General features: G+C 45.3%; 1 long non-coding RNA gene across 1 annotated transcript; it reads right to left on the bottom strand.

Annotated features, from left to right (window-relative positions):
* Window positions 1-2012: 2012 nt before the first annotated feature.
* LOC130191423 (uncharacterized) lies at window positions 2013-6972 on the bottom strand. The gene is made up of 2 exons (XR_008831195.1): window positions 3081-6972; window positions 2013-2577 (listed from the first exon to the last, which is right to left on the bottom strand). It is a non-coding gene; the product is annotated as an uncharacterized LOC130191423 (long non-coding RNA).
* Window positions 6973-10084: the final 3112 nt, after the last annotated feature.

The following is a 10084-nucleotide window of genomic DNA, read 5'->3' as shown; positions in this document are numbered from 1 at the left end:
CCAGAGTGGAAACAATATGAATCCCCCCAAGGAGTCCGGACAATGGTGGCTGGAGCAGATGATGGAGTGCTGAATCTTTGAAGATGGGTGGTACCAAGACACAGCAGCTGAACAACTAGAGGCACAAATAAAAGGAGAAAGCAACCACCTGAGATAGAGGTGTATAACAATCCTGACAGTGACAGCTGTAATTGAGAATGTGCTGCTCAAGTGCGGAATTCGTATTCGAGTGAGGACTACAAGCATGCAAGTATTGTCTTATTGAACTAAATTGTCAAAGGAACTCCAGAAGATATCAAGCCTCACGAAAACAATGTTTAAACGCTGCTCTGTTTGCATCCATTAACACAACTGCAGACCCAGCATCAGAAACAGAATATCGATCCGTGACAGCTATGTATGACCCACCTGCATTATCAAGGCTTTGTAGTTGAGGAGAAGAATTTAAAATTTGTATCTGGATTTTACAGGGAGCTTAAAAGCCATTTGTGTGTAGAGATTTTGACTAACTGTCATGTGCTGCCTTGGCCTAAGCTTCTTCATCAGACTGTTGAGACCCCGCTCTGTCCGACCATGGGGTGTTTTGTTCTATTACTAAAGGTTTGTACAAAAGTTGTTCGTCTTTATCGCGCCTGTCTGTTTATTATCAGCAGGACCAAGCTACACAACTCTCTGGACCTCCTCACGATCAGGCTCTGTGCCTGTCTGCTGACACTCTCCACTAGCAACACCCGCAAGGCAACAGGTCCAGACAACATCCCTGGTCGTGTGTTGAAGGACTGCACAGAGGAGCTCAAGGATGTCTTTAATACTTCCGAGACAAGCTGTTGTTCCAACATCATACCTGTGCCAAAGAAACCCACACCGTCCTGCTTAAATGATTATCTTCCGGTGGCACTGACCCCCATAATCATGAAGTGCTTTGAATGGCTAATCATGTCACATATCAAATCTATCCCCCCCCCCCCCACCCTGGACTCTTATCAGTTTGCATACCGTGACAAATGGTCCACTGAGGATATAATCTGTTCTGCTCTCCTACAACAACAAAATAAGGTTTTCACAGAGATTATTCAACAAAGACAGCTTCAAATGTTTTGTTGAAATGTAAATGTATTCTACGAACAAATATAAGACAAACATAATAAAGGACTTTTTAAAACAAAAATTCAATACACCCAGAAGGAAATAGATGATCTGAAATCAGCCAACGTGAATCAGCTGGCCGTGTGCGATAGTAAACAACAGGATACGATGAGGGTAAACATCCAGGCCATCAACGATAACATTGACTATTTAGAGGGCCAGTCCAGTCCAATAACCTGGTTATGATGGGATGGTGGGAACTGAAAATAAGGGATGCGCTGAGGTGGAGGATAAGGTATGGCAATTACAGTTGAAAACACTACAGCTTGGAAGCAACCGTGAGTTGGAGCTGGAGCGCGCACATCGAACGGGAAGGCGATGGCGGCGGGTAGTCGTCAAGTTCCTTCGATACAAGGACAAAGTAGCTGCTCGTCAGAATGCTAGACACCTGAAAGCAACTAACATGTTTTGTCAACGAGGACTTTACGGAGGCTGTCCGACAGAAGAGGAGGGATCTCATGCCAGCCATGAGGGCAGTAGTGAGAATGCAACCATTCCTGTGAGTGAGTTGGGTCATTAAAGGCCTACTCTTGCCATCTAACTTTTTACTGCTTGGTGTTATTTTTACTATGCTCAAAAACTCTTAATATTCCAGGCAAAAGCCTGCTGATGGCTCATGTAAACATTTGTAGCTTAAGAAATAAGATCCATGAATTAAGTTGTATGATGCAACCAAACAACATCCATATACTTGCAATATCTGACACATTTAAATCCCTCATTTGAAAACACGGAACTAGCGGTTGATGGATAAACACGGTTCAGGAAAAGGCAGATATGGGTGAGGTGTGGCTTTTTATGTCAAGAATAACATTCCAGTAAATGTATGAGGTGATTTAATAATGTGTGACATTGAGGCACTAATGTACAAGTTCACTTGTTTTTTTATTTTTCTGCATCTCTTTCAGGGTCATTTCAATGGCTTAATCTTGTTCCCTTGTACTCCATCACAATTCAACGCTGCAAACTCAATATATAACGTCGGAACAATCTCTTTAAAAATTCTGTTTTGGCATTTAGTATACAAGAAAGTGTGGCACAATAAGGGTGTTCCTCCTTGGTGAGAATTTGTGAAAGATTATGAAACATGTTAACAGAAAAGTAAAGAGAAGTGACACAGGGGTCCAACAAATGGCATTCTTCACTTTAATTAATTACATTACTATTGATCTTAAATTATTACATTTGTGTTCTTTATGTGCGTTCCAACTCACAGGAAGTGGCTGGATTTGACACCAACTGAAATAACTTCCAGTATGGAGTTAATGTCCAATGTGCAGAAAAGGCAGCAGAGTAGCGAGCCAGTGTCCAACTGTCAAGCTGCTCACCCACAGAAACAGTTCATACATCGAGAGTCTCCACAGGTTGAGGGACTCCGCCAGTGTGATCTGGAGATGCCTCCTCATCGACTGAGCCTTACTCCTCTTGTGCCTGTCAGCCAGAGAAGCAAAGGTCAAGAGTCAGGCACAATTTGAAGCTGTTGGAATCGTCAGTCCTTTTTACAAATGCTCTCGAGTTCTCATACAACAGAAACCCATTAACAACTTCACTCTGACATTATTGAGAGGGCTCATCCTCTAGACCAGTCATTCTGCAGGAGATTGTATTAGGGTCTCATGTAGATGGCAATTGGACCTGTACTTGTACGTATAGCACTTTTCTAGTCTTCGGACCACTCAAAGCGCTTTAAAAACGACTACTTTTTAAGACTCTAGGAACCACAAGATGTCCCGCATTTAGTGAGCGCAGCTCTCTAGTGGGGCAATATGGTACTACAAGCTGATGTGCTGGTGGAACCTTAGCTCCTCCCATCAGTATATAAATGGGTGAATGATGCCATGTAGTGTTAAAGCGCTTTGAGTGGTTAGAAGACTAGAAAAGCGCTCTACAAGGACAGGTCCATTATTTACTACTACGATCACAATCTTTCTGACCTGGCCACGGCACGTATGCAGCAGCGGGACATGTTAATGAAGGACGAGGAGGAGGATCTGGTCTGTAAGATGGTCTCAATGCTCCTCAGCAAGTCGTTGGTCTTCAGCAGCAGCAGCATCTCCCGGGGGACTCGATTCAACAGCTGGCTGATCTGAGGCAGGTACTGAGCTGCATTGTTCCGAATCTCAACGTCCTGCCAAGGGAGACCGACAGGGAGACCATTATGGACAAGTCAAAGACCCTGTCCACCCATTTTGCCAAACCTCATCAGGGTGGATGCACAAGCCTACTTTCATTGTCTCTTCTAGGTCCGTGAGGGAAGGACAACATACCGTTTGCCTTTACGATTTTTTTATTAGCAAATGGAAGTTTGTCTGTTAATATACTACCAATGGGGATTTGAGTGCATTCAAGTCATAACACTAGCTAAAAAGGTTGTGAAAAAAGCATAGGAAACTTTTAAATGTAGACATTAGAGGTGTGGTTGGGTCTTTGGTTATTAATGTTTGACTGTAAAGCTGTACTTGATGGTTGTGTTTCCCACCAGGGAAACAAACATCAATGAGCATGACACCAGAACTATTTGAATCACTGAACAAATCAGTGATGTGGGAGATGAAAGGTGATGAGGCAAAACATTATGTGAGAACATGCTATGCCATAGATGTTTGAAAGAGCACATTGTGTTATTGTTGTCTCTTGATTTGATGTTTTGAAAGGAAGCTATGGTTGAAAAAAACCTACACAAACACCCAAGTAGAAACCTATTTTTATAAGTTCATGGTCAAAAGGTCAAATGTAATAAACAGTTGAGTACCTTTGAACAATGCCAGCCAAAGCTCATGTATGTCTGTTGCCCAACACCTCCTGTCCAATACTCTACAATAGCATAGATTTCAATGTTCCCAGCACAATGCTGACTGTTCTAAAATACTGACCAAAAAATCATCTGAACTGCTAGACCTCAACAACAGAGCTACAGTATTCATCATGGCAATCTACACAGACTTAAGGCATTAGCTGGAGCGTTGTCCCTTCTGTCATAGCAGCCCTACTATAAGAAAAAGTACTGCATACAGATACAGAATATATATATATATATATATATATATTTACGTACGGCCATATGACCAACTTATTTATTTTTGTATATGTGCATGTCCAGATTGAGAAAGCAATCCTATTATCCTTAAATTTGTCTTTTTTCTAGTACTGATTGCCATATGTGTGGGCTACAAGGTATGTTTAAATTTCACAAATTCCGGGCAATGTAATAGAAGAGAAGGATGAAGGGATTAAAACAAGAATAATACGAAGCAGAAATGACAACATTGTGTAAATGACTGAGCATAGAGATAAGAAATGATGAAAGAAGAAAGGCAGAGACAGGGGGATGGTGTTTGCCACCATTATTATAACTACTTGTTCTCTTTGATGTTGAAGATGGCTGCTCGAGTCTCCATGTCAGTGTCCTGCTCTACTCTACTTCAAAGGCCTCTCCCTGCTGCATGTCAACAGGCCTAAATTACACTATTAGTCATGGAACAAAGTGAACTGCAAACTTACAAACAGTTAGTCATTGAGCAATCCTAAAACAAAAAGTAAAATCAGGAGGTACAACATCTTTACAAGTACAGGACTTTATAGAAGTAAACTGAACAACTGTGAAATTACAAGCCAATTGAGGAAAGGGAGTGGAGAAATACCTTTTTTATATGAGCCCAAACTTTGAATAGATCACAAACCATATGCAGTTTGATCTGTTTTTTAACCATTACCAGCTCACTGGCCTTCAGGCCTTCCAGCTGAAGGAGGTAACACAACCTGATGAGCCCACTAATAAAAGTATTGCAATATTTATATATTTGCAATAATTCAAACTGGATGTCCGTGGTGACAACCCTAGAAAAGAAGTTTATGTTTTAAGATAGGAAAAAATGCTTTGGTGTCCTTGGTGTGCCCTACATTTTTGCTGGAACACCCTAATGACAAGAACCATGAGACGAAAACCAAAACCAGTCAAAGCACCGACTGGGAGGAGGGCTATCTTCATGCACCAGTGGACATCCAGATACCAATCACGGACCACATTCACATCTGGAATCAGAGACCATATTTGAACAGAGACAGAGTTACAACCTTCCTCCAGCTGTAATAATCAAATGTGATCTAGTTCAATATCTGGGTTATGGGTTTAGACCATGACAAAGAACAACTGAATCTGCTATTATTAACAAAAATCCACGAATTACATTTTGTATTGAATTTTGTAAAATACCAACGCATCCAAACGTTTTCATTTCCCCATATTTTAATTCCTGCATACTGTGGTGTGTGTGTATGTGTATGTATGAATGTGGAAAGCACCATTGTCAGCGCTGTCAGTCCAGATAAACAAAGAGTTGACAGGCACAGAGAGAGAGAGACAGCTAGTCAGCTTCCTGACAGATAAACGATCTCTGTCCTCTCGGGCTCATACACACAGGAAGTGATGTGAACAAACAGAACCAACCAATGTACAAGCTCAGAAATCAGTTAGTGCGATTCCTGAAGCCGGACAGAGCGGCAGGCGTGCCTACTGTCAATCACAACTGTCAATCAATGCCCTTGGCCTAGTTATATTATTAACGGAGGAATCCTTGACAAAACGACCACCAGCGATTGAGACCATTGCAAAACATGTATTGACTTAGCATTTCTAGCAAGAAGGTTTGTTGCTTTCTGAATGGGAGTCAATAAGAGTTGGGATTTGTTGGAGCTGGCCATCTAACAACCATGGGTAGTAGATGACATGATGTCATTGTACTTCATCCTCCAGCAAAGGCTTGGGTCTCACTGTAAACAGCTTACTTTACTTTACTTAGTTTTACTTTCTCTATAGGCATTGAGCATTGCTCTTAGGAGGCACACGTAGGAAAGTTCCGGTTTATTTTTCCTGGAAGAGTTGCAAACCCCCTTCGTTAATTCCCATCTCTCCCAATGTATTTACTTAAACAAAACCCAAAAAATATGTGAAGACATAAACCAACCACATACTACTCCAGCTCCCCCCAGTCCAAATGACTGGGGGCAGGGTGTTCTGAAGTGCTCTGCTGAGTCCTGCTTGGGGAATAACAATTAGTAGCAATTATAGGAGGTTGGCTAGCAGGCCTCACAGCTGTCAGAAGGACACAGAGAAGGCGACAGTGCTCTAATTTGCATCTGAAAGCTTCAATAAGAACATATTGTATTGTGAGTGGTGCGATAATAAGCCGCGCAAAAGGCAAAGGGAATGCAGTTGGAGGGGGATGGTGGTGGTGTTGATTTTCTTTTCTCCCCAATGTATCGGAGAATCTGCAGGATAATTTCATACAGCAGACAGCAGACATTATAAAGTAATGGGCAGCAACCAAGGGAGAGAGGAAGAATGTCCGAGAAGAACTGCTGAAAATAAGGCCACTTTTACTCTGCAGAGGAGGCAGATGAAACTGTACTCGGGGGGAAAAAAATAAATTATGCTAAACAAATGGGCATGTTGACTACCATAATCAATTGGTGTGGTTTTACTTTACTCAGAAATTCTGAGAAGTGATATCAGTAAAGTAAATGTGTCCTTAGTCTCGGGCTGAGGGCTCGTACGATCCAGCGTGGCCGGCAGAGATCGTACGAGCGAACCACATCAACAACAGTGGAGCCGCTACTACGGGGAGACGACGAAAACATCGAGGGAAACGGAGCGGAATTCGGAACAGACTGAGAGTTCAAGCCCACCGTCCACCTCTGCCCAGCATCCTTCTTGCTAACGTCCAGTCTCTGGAAAATAAGATGGATGATGTTAGGGCAAGGATCAGATTCCAACGGGACATGAGGGACTGTAATATCTTTTGTCTGACGGAAACATGGCTGACCCCGCTGGTGCGGATCGAGTCATATGCCCAACCGAGTCCTTCTCTGTTTTCCGTGCAGACAGAACGGAAGAGTCTGGTAAATCTAAGGGTGGAGGGTTTGCTTCATGACTAACAACATGTGGTGCGACCCCAAGAACATTAAGACTCTTTCTCGTTCCTGCTCGCGAACCTGGAACATCTGGCGATCTCATGCCGTCCATTCTACCTTCCCGGAGTTCAGCTCGGTCATCACCACAGCCGTCTACATACCACCACAAGCGGACACCGGCGTAGCACTATCGGACCTACATGATGTGTTATGTCGGCATCAGAACAAGTATCCCGCGGCTGTGGTGGTGGCTGGGGACTTTAATAGGGCTAACCTAAAAAGTAATGCCGAACTTTCACCAGCACATTATGTGTGCTACCAGAGCGGAAAGAACGTTGGACCACTGCTATACGCCATTCAAGAGAGGCTACAAGGCTGTCTCTCTCCTCCGTTCGAAAATCAGACCATGCCGCCATTTTTCTGCTTCCGGGTACCGCAAAAGATCGCGCGGGAAGCGGTAGTGACGAGGAACGTGAAGCGGTGGTCTGACCAATCAGAGGCTGAGCTACAGGGCACACTGCGTGTCGTCGGCTGGGACATGATCCAATCCAGTTCCAGTGGCGACAGCGAGTTTGCGGAAGTAGCAATGAGCCTCATAGCAACGCTTAGCGGACACCATCGCCCCACGGTAAAAGTTAGGGTCTTTCCTAACCAAAAGCCGTGGGTTGATGGATCCATCCGAGAAGCTGTGTGCGCCCGCACTGCTGCCTATAACTCCGGTCTTGTATCCGGCAACATGGGCGAGTACAAGGCAGCGGTCTATGGACTGAGGAGGCGGTGAAGGAAGCCAAAAGGAGGTACCGAGACAGAGTGGAATCACAGATGGAGCAGCGCGACACCAGGCGCCTATGGCAGGGGCTACGGACTATCACAGACTACCAGAGCAGACTCCGCGCTATGGTGAGTGCCGACGCATCCCTAGCGGACGACCTGAACTCATTTTATGCACGGTTTGAGGCTAGCAACAACAGCGCTAGCTCGCCGCTAACAACAACACCGTTAAGCGTAGCCGAGGTGAGTTCTACCGCTGGGGACGAACACACACTCTCTGTGACCGAGCACAGTGTGAGGAGGGCTCTGTTGAGGGTGAACACCAGGAAAGCTGCAGGTCCAGATGGCATATCTGGGCGAGTACTGAAGACCTGTGCTAACCAGCTAGCTCCAGTGTTCACCACAATATTCAACCTCTCCTGGCTGAGTCCGTGGTCCCCGCCTGCTTCAAGAGATCCACTATTGTCCCTGTGCCCAAGAATGCTTCTCCAGCATGTATGAATGACTACCGACCGGTGGCCCTCACCTCGGTGGTCATGAAATGCTGAGAGGCTGATAAAGGACTACATCTGCGCCTTCCTCCCTTCCTCCATGGACCCGCTGCAGTTTGCTTATCGCCCAAACAGATCCACAGATGATGCTGTCTCCCAGGTACTGCACACCACACTCTCTCATCTGGACAGCCAGAAGGGGGGCTATGTGAGACTGCTGTTCATTGATTATAGTTCAGCTTTCAACACCATAGTCCCTCCAGACTGGCCGGCAAGCTGATTGAGCTGGGACTGAACACCCCTGTGTGCTTGGATCCTGGACTTCCTGACCGCCAGGCCACAGGTGGTCAGGGTGGGCAGACACCTCCAAATCCCTCACCCTGAACACAGGATCCCCCCAGGGTTGCGTCCTCAGCCCCCTACTGTACTCCCTGTACACACATGACTGTGTGGCCAGGTTCAGCTCCAACACCATCATCAAGTTTGCGGATGACACAGTGGTGGTGGGCCTGATCTCCGACAACGACGAGAAGGCCTACCTGGAGGAAGTTGCTGATCTGTCACTCTGGTGCCAGGACAACAGCCTCATCATGAATGTCACCAAAACTAAGGAGCTGATTGTGGACTTTAGGAGGGTACAACAACAGAGGACGTACTCACCACTGGGGATTAACGGGACTACTGTGGAGAGGGTGAGCGGGTATAAATACCTGGGAGTCCACATCACCGAGGATCTGACATGGTCAACAAACACAGACACTCTGGTGAGAAAGGCAAGGCAGCGCCTCTACCACCTCAGGCAGCTGAGGAAATTTAAAGTTTCCCAGAGGATCCTTCAGTCCTTCTACTCTGGAGCTGTAGAGGCGTCCTGACAGGAAGCATCACAGCCTGGTTTGGCAACTGCTCCGCTCAGGACAGGAAGGCTCTGCAGAGAGTAGTGCGTTCGGCTGAACGCACTATTGAACTACACTCCCACCCTGCAGGACTTGTACACCAGGAGGTGCAGAACCAGAGCCGCAGGATCATGAAGGATCCTCACCACCCCAACAACAGACTGTTTCAGCTGCTGCGGTCAGGCAGGCGCCTCCGTAGTCACGCTGCAAGAACAGAGAGACTGAGGCGGAGTTTCTTTCCTCAGGCCATCAGGACTGTGAACTCCGACCTCACCAGGACCCCCACATAGACCCACACAACTGCCCCTCTTAGGCACACACACACACACACACACACACACACACTTACTGTAAATATTGTGTTGTTTTTTATTGTAAATAGTGTGTACTTGTTGCCCTTGCACATTCCTGCTGAGCATTGCCACTTTCATTTCACTGCACACCCTGTGTGTGTATGTGACAAATAAAACATCTTGAATCTTGAAGAGTTAGGAATGTGAGGCAGTTTTCTCCAGTAAGAACATTAACTGAAGGTACAGTATGCTCCAAACAAAGTGGTTGTTGGATGGCTGAACAGCATCTAAAGCCCTCTTCCAAAGTTACAACAGAAATCATCGAGGCCTTTGAACTGTTAAATTGAACTGTCCATGTTAGTTTATTTTGACAAGTCATTGTCCGACCCATATTCCATCTCCAGACATACTGTCACTCACTTTATTGAACACAGCCTGAAGCTATAGTGGGCGTACACAAAAAGAGTAACTTAAAGTTGAGAATATTTTAACTTTTAAGCGCGCCTTAAAAACATTAGAAAAACGCACCGCGCGGCATTTAAAAGGCGCTTCGGAACGGCACGGCGTACCATAGGGAATC

Source organism: Pseudoliparis swirei, unplaced genomic scaffold (genome assembly GCF_029220125.1).
Source record: "Pseudoliparis swirei isolate HS2019 ecotype Mariana Trench unplaced genomic scaffold, NWPU_hadal_v1 hadal_58, whole genome shotgun sequence".
In the NCBI taxonomy this organism is placed as follows: domain Eukaryota; kingdom Metazoa; phylum Chordata; class Actinopteri; order Perciformes; family Liparidae; genus Pseudoliparis; species Pseudoliparis swirei.
Note: the sequence above shows the minus strand (reverse complement) of the source record. Positions and strands in the feature narration are given on the sequence as shown.